A 15,190-nucleotide genomic window follows, 5' to 3' on the forward strand; every position below is an offset into this window, starting at 1 on the left:
GAGATTTCACACAACTTCCAAATCCCAGATCTGGAAGGTGCAACTGTGACCATCTAGACCCACCTATCCCAGGTTTAGAGTCCCCCTTCCGTGGTTCCTAAGCAGGGGACATCCATCTCTGTTCCATGACCTCTAGTGAAGGGAAAGCTGCTGCCTCCTAGGTCGTCCATGCCCCTCTGGAAAAGCTCCCATTGGTAGCAATTTGTTGTCTGCTTGTTTTTCCTCAAATCAAACCTAAATGATCCTCTTTTTGATTCCCACCAGTCTCTTGTAGGTCAGCCCTCTGGGTCCAAACATATGAGCCAATCTTTCTTCCACATGACAGTCCTTCAGACCCTTGAAGGCAGCTGTCATGTCTTTCTTGAGTCTTCTTTTCTGCAGGATAAACGTCCACAGCCCCTTCCTCAGTCTTCCTGGGGTGGGGCTTCACGTCTCCTCCTGTTCTAGGGCTGCCTTGAAAGGAAGTGCCTTATACTGCTCAAACTGGATCTGACCAGGACACAGCATAGTGAGACGCTTCTTTTTCTCGACCATATAGTCCTGAAAATTCAGCCTCATCTGTGTGAGTTGGAAGGAGAGGGAGGAGGGAAAGGGGAGGGACAGGAGAAGACACTATTTACTCAGAGTGAGCCTGCAGGCAGTCTCCTTCCCCTCTAAAACAAATAGATATCAAAGCTACATTTAAGTATATTATACACACATTAGCCAAAGAAACTGGGGATATTTAGCCTGAAGAAGAGAAGATTGAAGGAGAAGAGGTTGTTACTGCTTCCAGAGAGCCTGTCCAAGAACCCTCAGCTTGCTGGGAGTACACTGGTAATGGGATACATTGAGAATCCTCTTTCCTGCTACATGTGGACTAAAGTCCCCCCCCCCATCTGAGCTTTGGTCTTTGATAACTCAGCGCCCATGGAGAAGAACATTTTATAGGTGAAGGAACTAAGGCACAGAGAAGTTGGTCAGTTAGTCAGTGAACATATTTCCTGTGTTCTAGACACTGTGCTAAATTCTGGGAATAAAAATACAAGCTGGGAGGCAGGGGTGGTGGTGGTGGGATCAGAACAGTTTCTGACCTCAAGGAGCTTATATTCTAATGGGGAAAAATAAAAGATAAAAAGTAACTAAAAAGGAGGGTGGGCAGGAAACTCTAACAGGCCTAATGGAGAAGTGCCCGTTGCAGCCCAGTAAGAAATGCAGAAATGCCTATCTTAGGAACCCTCCTTAAATGAAGGCTTGGCAAAGAGGCATGTCATGAGAGGAAGGGGCCTTAGGGGTACAAACCTTCACATGGAATTCCAGAACTGAAATGATTTTCCAGGATGAAGAGACTTCTGGGACATGAAGAAGATGCCCAGGACACACCCTTCTGGGACGTGAGTGGCTGGCCTGTGGTCTTACAAGTAGTTAATAACACATCCAGGATCCAAACGCAGATTCTCTGACTCAAAATTCACTTGTCTCCTCCTTACACTACAGCCTATCCCAGACTCGGGCCTTCCCTATCCCCCAAACCTAGAGTCCTAGAGAACTACCTGGGGCCTTGAAGAGTGGCATGATTGGTCACACAGCCAATTGGCGTCAGAAGTGGAACTTGAACCCCAGATTTCCCGAATGAGGCCAGCTCTCTAGACACTTCACTGCCACTCTCATCTAATATGCACCACTGAATACATATAGGGTGTACCTGGAATGAAACATGCTGAATTTTCTGATGAATCTCTTGCAATGCAGGTTCACTAGAAGGGAAAAATAAAGCATGACAGGGTCTCTCCCACCTCTCCCCCCCAGCCACCTGTGTGTTGGCAGAAACCCAACCTCACCTTTCCAGGATCCATCCCCATAATGTGGTATGTTTGCCAAGGTAGGATCCAGGAAACATCTGTTTTCTGTAAACAAACAACATGACTTACCCTTTCTATGCACTGGCAGAATTGGCTGTAATTTTAATGAGCTTTGGATGCAACGTTGACATTCCTTTAAGCTTCTTACAAAAGGCTACTGCCTCTACACATTGGCCAGAATATCCTAATGATGCTAGACATCTGCATTCAGTAGGTGTTTAATACAGGTTTGTTGAATAGAACCTAGGGACATATCAACCCTCAGTGCCTGTTTGACTTTGCAAACCTTTTTAACCCAGGCACCTGCTTATCTGCCATTCTTTTCATACCTGCCACCTTTCCCCATACTCAGAAATCCCATCCTCCATGCTGCTACTTCCACATGACACCCCATCTCCGAATTCTGGGAATTTCCCCAGGCTCTCCTCATAGCAAGAATGCTCTCCCTTCTCATCTTTACCTCCCATATTCCTTGGCTTCTTTTAAGGTTCTGCTTAGTAACACACACACACACACACACACACACACACACACACATACACACACACATCATGATTCCTGGGAAATACCATTATGCTTTGTCTTTAATATGAAGTTTATGAAGTCCACCTGTTACATGGCTTCTCTTTGGAATCCCTAAATAAATCACCTATTTTTAATTTGCTCTTTTTTGTTTAAACAAGGAAGAAATCTTCCCCCTTCCTGCCTCAAGCAAATCAAGTCCAGAAAAACAGTCCCCCAAAGGTCAGATGATCTCCTTTTTGTTCACTGACTCGAGTCTCTAAAGCCAGTCTGTCAATACTTCAAGGGCAAGGAGGAGCATTTCCTGGGTCATAATCAACAGCCAATGTCTCCTCTAGTAGAGTATTGAAATCAGCATGAGCCAGTGCTAAGGGAAATCTGTGTACCGGATTCAAAGGGTCATAAATTACAGCTTTAGAGTTGTACAACTTCAGAAAGGTCACCTTGTTCAACCTTCTGCATTCCTCAGAAAACCAAAGGATTGTTCCAGCTCTCAAGGAGCTGAAAGTCTAATGGAGGTGACAACAGAAAATCAAAGAAATGAAAAAGATCTGGCCAGGAGTATTTGGAGATAATTAATAAAAGGAAGGCTCTAGTATTAAGGAGAACTGGGAAATTTTCATTCTTCTCAAATCTCTCTGAAACCTTTAACACTGTTGGTCAGTCTTTCCTCCTGGCTACTCTCTTCTCTTGAGGTTTCCTTGAATCTGGTTCTATGATTTTGTGATTCTACAGAGGAAGAAAAAGTGTGGTGAGTTCTTCTTCCCCAGAGCAGGGAATAAATTTTCACTGACACCAAATAAAATGTGATAGAGTTTCAATTGGAACTTAAGATCTTTGACTCCAAATCTAGTATTCTTCTTACTGCACCATGCTGGCACCCTAATCTCAAGTAATTTCTATAAAACAATAATATGCATTCTTATAGACAAATATATTATGTGTGTGTATATATATTCTACAACATGTTTAGCCACTCCTCAGCTGATGGCATCTAATTTGTTTCCAGATTTTTGTAACCTGTACAAAAAGCACTAGATAATCTCTTTTTCTTTTCTTTTTTTCTTCTTTTTCTTTTTCTTTTTCTTTTTTGCATTTATCTAAAATTTTGAATTGTTGTGGCATAAAATCATATATTGTAGGTTCTGGGAGGGTGTTTAAAATTTTCTTCTACAGTATGATTTCACTTATATTTTGTTAATTTCATTTTCCTTATTCATTTTAATTGTGCTGGCTAAAGTTTTGTCTTTTTTTTTTAGGCAACTGGGGTTAAGTGACTTGCCCAGGGTCACACAGCCGGTAAGTGTCAAGTGTTTGGTCTGATTTGAACTCAGGTCCTCCTGACTTCAGGGCTGGTACTCCATCCACTGTGACACCTAGCTGCCCCAAGTTTTATCATTTTTGTCAGTGTTTACAAAAAAGCAGCTTTTAGTTTTCTTTATCAGTCAATAGTTTTTGTTGCTGTTGTTGTTGTTTCTCATTTATTCATTGTTTCTTTAAGTTTCAGAATTCTAGATTCTGTGTTTAGTTTTTTTGTTGGTTAGTTTTATAATTTTAATTGTGTGATTAATTAATTGATCCCTTTTTAATATTTCTAAATGTATGTTTTTACAGACTTTTCCACCCTGTAAGTGCTGTTGTAACTATATTCCAGAAATTTTGGTAGGTTGTCATTATTATTGTCTTTCACATAGAAATAGGATGTTTCTTCGATTTATTCTTTAACACAATAATGATTGAGCATATTCTTTATTAATTCTCCATTTAGGTCTTTGTCTTGGATTTGACTTGTCTTTATAATGCTGATCCATATTCTCCACCAAAGTGATAAAACATTGTTCAATTGCCCAGGCAATGTCTGCCCACCAGTTAAATGGAGATCAAGGTGACAGTTTAAAGCGGCCCCCCCCCCCCCCCGAGATGAGGCAATCTATTTGGTCATTTTTACCATGGAGTCATGACAAGGGAGTAAATAGCCTGCTGGTTGGATGACCAAGGCATCAACAGAGTTTTAGAGATGGAAAAGACCAATACAATACTCAGTATTACAGAAGAGAAAGCAGAAACCCAGGGAGGGAAAGAGATTTGTCTAAGATCACACTCTTACTTAGTACCAAGCCAGAATGAGGACCAAATCTATTTTTAATAAGGCTGACTGGAGTAGCCAATTTTTTTTAAGTAAAAACATAAACCAAAATAATGAAGACAGTCTTTCCCCATGGAGGTGGGAAGACTTTAGACTCACCCAAAAGACTTAAAGGGTAGAAAGGAAATATAAGATCATGGCTGTAGGGTTCCCATCAGTCCAGTGTCCTGATGCAACTCCACCCACTGAGCCTTGCTTTTGTCCTAACATTGCCTCTGTCTTCACTTTTGTCCTCCCTTAGCTTAAACTTCCCCTTGAGAATTCCTCTAGTCTTGTTCCATCAGAATCTGGCTTTCCTTTCCAGTCTATTTCCTCTACACACAGACTTGCTTTCAAAGGTCCCTCAGAGCTGTGGTTTCTTATTCATCATCCTATCTTCTTGCTTCCTTCCTGATTTATTCAAGGGACTAAAGTGCAGTGCATCAAGGGATCACCTAGTGTTATTACCATTATTTTAACAACTCATTACCCAACCACATTTCTTCAATTATGTCTGTAAAAAGCTAACTCCCTTTCACTTGAATTTCAATCTGAGCAGCGTCTTATGTCCACAGCAGGGACTGGCACATGGCCTTGTCTATTTGGACACCCACAGTTAAATGGCCCATAGTTAAAACTTTGTTGACATCATTTTACTGAATCAGTTTTATGAATCCTAATCCACTAAGTATAAAATAAGGGCTGCTGCAGATTTCCATGCCTAGGGTTGAAAAAGATCTGTTAATACTGAGCACAGCACCTTGGAAGGAAATGGAGAGACAGCCCTGACCTTCCCTTGCTTAAAACTCACCAGGACAAACAATTCGGGAGCAAATGTCTATCGTTTTTTCTAGCCTCCTTTTGCTAAATTCTTTGGGCAAGTCTCTGCTTCTCCTTGGCTCCTGTCCTTTCCTTCACGCAGTGAGCAAGCATTGTACCTACAGAGAAAGTTTTGTTCAAGCCTTGAAACAAGAGGAAGCAGATAAGCAAGAAAAGGTTCCCCTGTGTGGGAGCCATCTGGATGCAGCTTATCTGCCTCCTGGCTCTGCATGCCCCCTCCCCACCCCCCTATCCCTGCCCCCATGCTCAGAGGAGTCGCTGTGAGCGGCCAGGTTCTTTGTTTAAAAAATGCTAACATTAGTTGTGGCATGGGTCGGTGCCTCAAGTGAAAGTGTGTATGTTGATATTTGGAGCCAAAGTCATTATGAGGTGATAGTATGTGGTAATGACAAGTGAATTATGTTTAGAGTCAAAGGGCATGGATTAGAATCCAGGGTCTAGTGCTCCTTAGATGGGTAACTTTGGTCAAGGCCCTTTCCCTCTCTGATTACCAGTTTTCTCTATAAAATGAAATAATTTGATGAGACAACCTCAGAGATCACTTCCAGCTCTGGATGTAGAATACCTTGCCAGGAGGAGGGATAGGATGGCTGTTCCTTCAATGTGATACATTATGAAGTATTGGCATAACCAACTGAATATTGGAAGGTCTGTGATATAAAACGAGCAGAGATGTCTGGGCACCTCTGGACTGCAAAACCCAAGGAAAGAGACAGAAGGAAAATGGCAGGGGAGAGGCCAACTTCAGGTATATTTGAGGAAGACTTTAGCAGAAATTAAAGCTGCCCTATAAGTGAATGAGTGACCTTGCACAGGAGGGAGCTCATGGATTTTTCAAGGTCTGCATTGGGGATGTTGATGAAGGAATTCAGAAGCTCTGGGTGCAGATTAGGCATGAGGCCCACTAAGCCTACCTTCCTACTTGGTGTCTAAGATTCTATTCTCTTGCTGGGTGATCATCCCCATAACCAGTTTAGAGTTTTGGAGAAGGCTGGCCACTAGTAAGCTCCTTTCTCTTCTGAATTTTACTAGATTGGTCTCAGATCTTGGGAAGAGGGCTATTTATTTTCATGGGAAGTAGATTTATACAGGCATAGTAGGGGGGCAGGTTTCCAGAAAGCTTAAGCAGGAGTCAAGTCAAGACTACTCATGACTCCTAGCTGCCTATTCCCAGGGCATTCTAGCTCTGACCCTAGTACAGATTCAGAAAAAGGGGAAAGTACAGAGTCAAGAGCAAAGACAGCATTTACCTTATCACCCACATTGTTGGGCCAGGCTGCCAAAGAAGCCCAATGTCTTCCCACCCCACCCCCAGTACAGCCATTTCAGCTTGGCCTAGGATGGGAAGTGTTGGAAGTGGGTAGTCCAGGACCGGGTTCTGATGCTTAATACTTATATAACCTCAGACAAAACCCCAGGCTCCCAATCCATAATATGACAGGTTGTAATAAGTCATTGCTAAGATTACCCTCAATTTAATTCTCTGACCTGAGGATCCAGGCAGGGTATTTCTGGGGATCAGCACTGTTTAATTGTATTTGATCTGCATCAGGCTGTTAGGCTTAACAGGACCTTACCTCTGCCACTTTTCCTGGTGTTGTAGCAATGACTTTCCTCCCATGAGTAAATGTAAAGGGGTCTGTGATAGTTCCTGGCTTCTTGTGGAATAATTATGCACTAAAATAATATGTGTGAGGGTGCTCACTATTGGAGTCTTCAATGATCTCTGCTCAGAATTGAATGAATCTTTTATTTAAAAAAAGGAGAATGCTCTGATGATGAAAGTCAGACTCTTTCCCACTCCCCAGCCCTCCCCTGTAGTCCAGTCTAAGGCAGCCTAGTGCCTCCCAGAACATGGCTGTTTGTGCCTGGCACCTTGATCTAGGAAGTGACAAAGTGGGCCCAGGCCAACAGTATCAACATTAAAGCTGAGCTGCTAATTAAACTAATTACACAAATGAGTCAGGCAAATTGCTGGCACCTTGCAGAGAAAAGAGCCTCCCAGTGTTTAGCTGGAGCAAGGATTTTTTTTTTTTATGAATAAAATGATTAGAAAAATTGATGTAAATGGAATGTAATAATCCATTAGCAAAAATTATACCATTCCTTCTTCTAATCAAAGTGGGAGACAGCCAATATGAGAGCGTCCTTTAGAGCCTTTCAGAGGCTTGGGTTTGGGGCTCCAGAAATGAGCAGTATGCCAGAACAGAGTGCATTGGGCTTCCAGTCTTGTAACGAGTTTTTGAGCTTCCACAGAGGCTTCTGGTAAGGTATCAGGGAGATACTGGAACCAGAAGGCCAGCACTCCAGTCCTGCTTCTCTCCATAACCACTGAGCAGCCTGATAGGTCCCTTGCCTTTGCTCCTTTGTGAAATGGAGGTGGGATGAGTCCCCCTAAATAGGGCCACTCACCACAGACAATCCCCACTTCCACTCGTGTCACTCATATTCTGATTAGTCAGGGTAGGACAGACGGTATTCCCAGAGAGTAAATTGGGCTCTTTGGGAATTGAAGTACCTTGTCCAGGCAACACACTGCAATTAGACGCTTGGAGACAGACGGAGCTCCCTGAAAGATGGGTGCCCTCCGGCTGCAGCCCAAGCATCCATATGGAACTTCCCCATGTGCCCACACAGGTTGCACAGCCACTGCAGAGGCTGCAGGTTTCTCTTTGGAATGTAGGGCCAACCTCAGAGAAGTAATATACAGAGGCATCCTGGAAGGAAGGTTGCCCTTGGAATCAGGGGAGCCTCGGGCCCACTCTAATCTCTGACACTCTTTGGCTGCATATCCATGAGCCGGCTGCTTCTTCACTCTGTGCCTCAGCTCCCTCATCAGTGAAACAGAGACACAGTCAGCTGCATCACTGACCTCTCAGACTGGAGAGATGGCTCAGCCCTCAGAGACTTGCAAGTCATATGAAAATATAGCCAACATTTTCAGAGCACCTTGAAGGGGCTGGAGTCCAGAACTTTCCTGCATTCTGCTGCCCCCTTTGAGAGCACATGACTTTTCTAAGGACACCCATGCATATCAGGAAGCCTTCTCAGAATATCCAGCTGGAAGGGAACCTTCTCTACCTTGATCCAATAGCTTTCACACTTGACTTATACACACATTCAATTCATACAACAAACATTTATTCTGGGACTGAATCATGCAGAGCCTGGTCCTAGATACAGGAAAGATAAAAAGTTTAAATAAGATCCAGTCCTCGCCCTCAATCAAGTGGGGAAGACAGCAAGACTCAACATGGATGATTCAAACTCTAACATAAAGAGTGAATCAGAGAGGAAAAAAACAACACAGTACTTAGGGGTGTCATGGGGGAAAGGACATTACTGATCGGGAAGGTTATTGAAGGCCTAGTGGAGGAAACTATCCTTGAGTTGAGTTTTAAGGATAAGGAGCATTAGAAGGGAAAAGTGCTCAGAGAACCCTTCTGGTCAGAGGGGAATAGTGTGAGTGGAATCCTGGTGCAGAAACACATGAGAAACCTTTCCAGAAAGGAACAGCAACTATGGGGCTAGAGTGCAGAAAACATGAAAAACTAGGAAAGAAATGGCAGTACCAGAATGGACATGACTTTGCATGCCAAATAATGGCATTTGAACTTATTGCACAAGAACCTATAGGGAGTCAAAAAAGTTTTTTGTTGTTTTTTTTTTTGAACAGATAATGGGCTTAATCTGATATTTGATAATCAATCAATAAACCATTATTAAGCTCCTACTATGTGCTTCTCGTTTATCATTCCTGCTTGATTCCAAGCATCTGAATGTCAGGGATCTCCTCATCTTACTGTCTTTGCACTTAGGAATGTTACATTAATAAATAATATTCTTGATTGATTGAATGATGGAATGAATGAATTTTCAATGATCAAAGGCCACCTACTTGTAAATATATACCTCACCTGCCAAATTACCTAAAATTCCAACTGATAAAAATTAAGTTGCTGTTTTAAGGCACCATATTCAGAAATCCTTTTGAGCACTTATGACATTTCCTGGGAAGAATCCCTTGACCATCAGACTGGATAAGCAGGGTTTCTGAGAGTATTAGACTAAGTCAAGAATGAATGAAGTGGCAATTAGCCAAAGTGGTCCAACTTTACACCAATACTGTTTGTATTTCACCAAGACACTTCTGATACCAACTACCATTATGGTACTACAAACACCCCTGGTTTTTTTTATCCCCATTTTACAGATGAGGGAACAGATTCAGAGAGAAGAAGTAAATGGTTCACAGTCACATGGCTAGTAAGGATCTAAGCCCAGACTTGTAACCAGATCTCCTAGCTTCAAACCCATTATTCTTGGTTTGAGTGGGTAGAGAAAGGAAGGGAAGGTCTAGAGCACATGGTACTATGTGGGTGGAATGGAATCTTAGTCATATATGGCCACTGGCCATGACAAACTGTCCCAGGAAGTATGTGGATTGGAGGCTGAGATGTCAAAAGACAAATATTTGTCCAGGAAGGGAATGGTTGGGGGAGAGGAGGTTGGATGGGGAGGGATGAAGAGCAGAGTACATGCTAAAGATAAAATTGCTTTCAGAATTTCCCCAAAGCAAACTTATATTGGTCCATTGTGGAACTCCTTGGCTCTAATTTTGATGTTTCTTAGGATCATTCCCCTCAGAAGTAAGGCATGAGTAGACTGGGAGTAGGGTAATGGACACCCAAGACACCCTGAGCAGAGTGAACCTCCTCATGCACATGGTTGGGTAAGGTCATTCTCCCCTGCTCCAATTAACAAGCATTTTGTGACCCATGAAAAAAGGAGCATACCTACCACCTGGTGGACCTCAAATCACAGCACTATTTTCCCCTGGAATACCAGGCTATCTGGGACATCTTAGGAAACCTCACAGTCCATCAGCTTTAGAGGACAATCCCAGCTTGTTCATTTATACAGACTTCTGGAAAATTAATTCCTTGGGTTAGTTGAATAAACTCCGCACCAAATCTTATGTGTGAGCAGTGATGAGGAGCAGTCATCTCTCTGGATCTCAGCCTAGAAAAGCTATCCTTCAAGAGAGAGAAAACCAGATAACCCTTGGTATATTTCGGATCAGACACTTTTCGTAAAAGAAAAACACTAAAAAATTCTGAATCTTCAGTTTTCTAAAAAGAAAACCTTTGCTCTCTGTTGGGAGCCCTATTCCCAAAATAAAGCTTTTATTAGGGCAATGAAGGAGTCTGAGTCCAGAATCATTCATCTTTTGAGAGTGAGTAATGTCAGGATTCTAACAAGCCTAGTGCAACTCAAATCCAGATCCTTTGTAAAAAATTATTTTCAGTTTCTTCAATTTGCCTGAAGCTAAAGCAGAATGATAAATAGAGAGAGATAAATTGACCTAATTACCAAATATCCAAATGGAGGAGTGCTTACTCTGAAAAAAGCTCATGTTCTCTCATTAGCATCCGTGCCAAGTTCACTTGCCAAGAACCAGACTCCATTAAGTAAAAAGGGCGGATGATGTTGTCACCTAAAAGTTGGATTTGGACTCTCAAAAACTTATTGGGAAGCATGCTTATGGACCTTAGAGCAAGGCTCGGGTCTGATGAAGAGCTGGGCATTAAATCAATGCCTCCGTTTCAATTATGAACCAGAAAAATATTTGAGTTAAGCACTATGCTATGTCCCCAAGGACCACTAATTATTTCTCTAGGTACATGGGCTTGACAGCAGTAAGAATAGCATTGCACTTTGTCACACTAATAAACGAATGTCTTGCACAAACCAAGGATGATTTAAAATGTTATCTCAATGTGCATCTCTTCTGTACCTTATTTCATTAAAACCCCACTGTCATCCTGATAATCTCAGAAGAAGTCAACAAGAATAAAGAAGACAAGTCCTCTTCTCTTGTTCTCGAGGTGGCCAGTATGTGGTGCAGTATGGATAAGATATAACAAGGAATGTGTGTCCATTAGCCAGTCATGCTCAGAGATTGAAGGCTACGATGGTCTTAGACTAGAATATGCCAATCATGGAGTTGGAGTTAATGTTCTTTTGGGACCCTCTGAGTATACAGGGGTGAAGGCTGTGAGGCCTGGATGAACTCATGTGTGAAAAGTGCTTGTCAAGGCTGGTAACTCTACGCACACATTAGCATCATTAGTATCATCATAGCCCAAAAGGCTATAAAATGGTGCACACCTTTTGATCCAGCAATACCACTACTAGGTCTGCATTCCAAAGAGATCATAAAAAAGGGAAAAGGATCTACATGTACTAAAATATTTGTAACAGTTCTTTTTGTGGTGGCAAAGAATTGGAAATTGAGGGAATGCCCATCAACTGGGGAATGGCTGAACAAGTTGCGGTATATGAATGTAATGGAATACTATTGTTCTGTAAGATATTATGAGCAAGCAGATTTCAGAAAAGCCTGGAAAGTCTTAAATGAACTGATGCTGAGTGAAGTGAACAGAACCAGCAGAACATTGTGCACAGTAACAGGAATATTGTGTGATGACTTATTTTGTCAGACTTAGCTCTTCTGAGCAATGAAATGATCTAAAACAATTCCAAAGGACTCATGCTATCTATGTCTAGAGAAAGAAATGTGGACTGTGAACGCAGATCAAAGCACATTATTTTCTCTTTTATTTTTTTAAAATTTTCTTTCTTGTGTTTTTTTCCCTTTTCTTCTGATTCTTCTTTCACAACATGACTAATATAACAATATGTTTAATATGACTATACATGTATAGCCTATATCAAATTGCATGCCATCTTGGTGTTAGAAATAGGCTTGACACCAAAAAGTTAGTATCAAGAAAACGTATTATAAAGAAAGTGCAGAGGATTTACACGTTTCTGACCAGAAGCGGGCTCCACCCCTCTTCAGGAGGGGTGGGCCCTGAGTGCAAGGGAAAGTGTGCTTTTATGCAGTTGAATTTGGCACGAAACCTCCCAGGCTGGGATTGGTCCAACCCTTCCCAGGTTTCCACCTTTCCTTACATGTTTCCCCTTGATATGCTCAAGTACGTTCCCCTCCCTTGGTCATACGTCCCATGACTCATTAATGAGGCTCTCATTTTACGCGGGGTGTGTCAGATAATAGTAATGAAGTTCATTAGGCAGGTGCACTAACATTTTTCAGGTGTCCTCAGGTTGACCCTAACCGGTCTGAGCTGGCTCGACCCCTATCTTGATTTTGGGGTCTTCTGGGAACAATCCACTTACTTCCTATTGGTCAAGCCCAGCCCACCTACAGTGTACCACCTCCTGGGACCTTTGTTCTTTAAATCTCTGCATTATTCTACCTGTGGAAACTTAACTCTAACATTGGGGAGTGGGGAGGGGAAGGAGGGGGTAATTTAGGACTCAAAATCTTATAAAAGTGAATGTTGAAAACTAAAAATAAATTTTAAAAAGTTTAATGTTAAAAATTAAGAAATAATAACTTTATTTTCAAAGAAAAAAAGACCAGAAACAAAAAAGAATGTAAGCTCTTCGAGGGTAGGAGCTATCTTACTGTCATATTTATATCTCCACTGCTAAAACATAGTGCTTGGCACTAAGTGCTTAATAAATTCTGTTTTTCTAATTCACTTAAAAAAAAGTTGAACCAAAATTTAGATGAACTCTAGCCACAACACTTCCCTTACTTACTATGCAGTAACTCGCTCCTCCCATCAAATTGCTCGCTTTCACAAATAACTTCATGGCTGCAATCAAATGCAGTTTCCCCCTTCCCCCATCTTGGAGAATCCTCATTTCCTTTCAAACACAACTCAGATGCCTCCAGTTCAGGAGCATTCTTCTGCTTGCTGATCACCCCCCAAAAAAAATTAGCAAGACCATCTACTTGTAATGACTTTGCGTATGCTTTATATTTGCTTAATATTAAATCCCCGGTCCCTTTGTAGAATGAAATCTCCTTGAGGGGAAAGGTTGTGTCATTTTTAGCTTTATTTTGTAACACCTAGCACAGTGCCTGGTACATAATAGAAACCCAAATATACATACATACATGCATACATATATACATTTGTACATAATATGTATGTGAGAGAGATAGAGAGAGAGTCACAGACAGAGACAGAGAGAGAGATAAAGACAGAGAGAGAGAGAGAGAGAGAGAGAGAGAGAGAGAGAGAGAGAGAGAGAGAGAGAGAGAGAGAGAGAGAGAGAGAGAGAGTTGGGGGTAGGGTGGAGAAGGTCATTTTCAATTGAATTCAGGAATGTCTTTCTCACAGGATTTCAGCCAAGCTTCAATAGATGTCTTTATTTCCAGACTGAGGATGGATCTGCTGGATTGCTGTTGTTTTCTCTTGAAGCAAATGTCTTACCCAGCTCATGAACTTTGGACAAATCAGCCTTTGGATGGAAATGGGGCCCGTCCCCTAAAATAGAATAACATAGTTACATTTGGTTTCATGATCAGTAACTTTTTCCCACAATGAGAAAGTAATACTGTGGGCTTCCTTAATGACCCATCTACATGAATTCTTTTTCTATAAACTTGTTCCTTTTTTTAGATTCACAGATATGGAAATAGGTTTCTAGCCTTCAACTTAATCCTGGGAGGGTTCAGCTGACTTTCCAGCTTGTAAGGTATTTTCCAGTTGTACCTTCAAGGGAAATTGACCTGCTAGCCATGAATTTCTTTTTCACTCATGAAAACTCCTAAGACAGAAGATTGGCTTTGAAGCCATCACTATTCTTAACTGCTACAGACTTGCAGTTTCTATTCCTAATAATTTAATTAATTTTCACCTCCCAATGCCTTTCCCCAACACATAGATGCTTCATTTAAAGAATGTTACAAGTATCCAATGGAGTATATTCTGTGTCTGATGCTTCTTTCATTGCTCAAACAAAACCCAAGTGTGATTTTTATTCTTTCCAACATTCATTTATTTTTTTTTTCTTTTTCAATGGTATATATTTTGGGTGCTGAAAATCTCACCATCAAAATTTTATATTCTGTTCATTCAATTTTTCTAGCATGAGCTGAAATTCTGAATCTCATTATGTTATACAAAGAGTAGGGATGTATTGATGGCTCCTATTTCCTAGCTCAACAGAACCCCACCTCCTGGAAAAGCCTCTCCTTGTGCCATTGGGGTTTCCTCTAAGAAACTTTGACATTGATTCATTAGTCAATAGCAGTAGGGAAAGTCAGCCCTGGCTTCTAGGTAAATGTATGAATATTTCCTAGGCCAGGGCACCTGGGGAAAGTTTCAACATAAAAGTCCTGCTTGGTGCTATAAACTAGAAAACAGCCACTTGTGATGACATTCTGACCATGAATTAAAAACTTTCTGGGTTGGTACATAAGGGCAAATGGTGCGTATCAACCAGCCTCCATATTTCTAAGTCATTAATCTGGAATTATATAAAATTAGTGATAATAGAGAAATGTGTTTTGAAGAACCTAGGAATCAGTGGATTCCAATTGCCTATTGAGTGCCACAGGCTGTCTCTAAATCTCAATGATAAAACTCAGTGCCAGGTTACACTTATTAATAGAAGAAAATGGCAAGGTATTTTAATTCAAAGTACCAGATAATTCAAAATTAATTAAATTAGGTAGTTTACTAGGGGGCATAGTGGATAGAATGCTGGGCCTGGAATCAGGAATACCTGGTTTCAAATTCAGCTTCAGACACTAATTATATGTCTGACCTAGGCAAGTCATTTAACCCTGTTTGCCTCAGTTTCTTCATGTTCAAAACAGGTTAGAGAAGGAAATGGCAAACCACTCCAGGATCTGTGCCAAGAACACCTCAAATGGGGCCATGGAGATGAAATGACTGAGCATCAGCACATTTACCATAACCAAGCTTTGTTTTTCTTTTCTTTCCTTTTTCTTTTTTAGTAAACAGTATTTTCTTTT

Source organism: Phascolarctos cinereus, unplaced genomic scaffold (assembly GCF_003287225.1).
Source record: "Phascolarctos cinereus isolate Bilbo 61053 unplaced genomic scaffold, phaCin_HiC Scaffold_3;HRSCAF=262, whole genome shotgun sequence".
Taxonomy (NCBI): Eukaryota; Metazoa; Chordata; class Mammalia; order Diprotodontia; family Phascolarctidae; genus Phascolarctos; species Phascolarctos cinereus.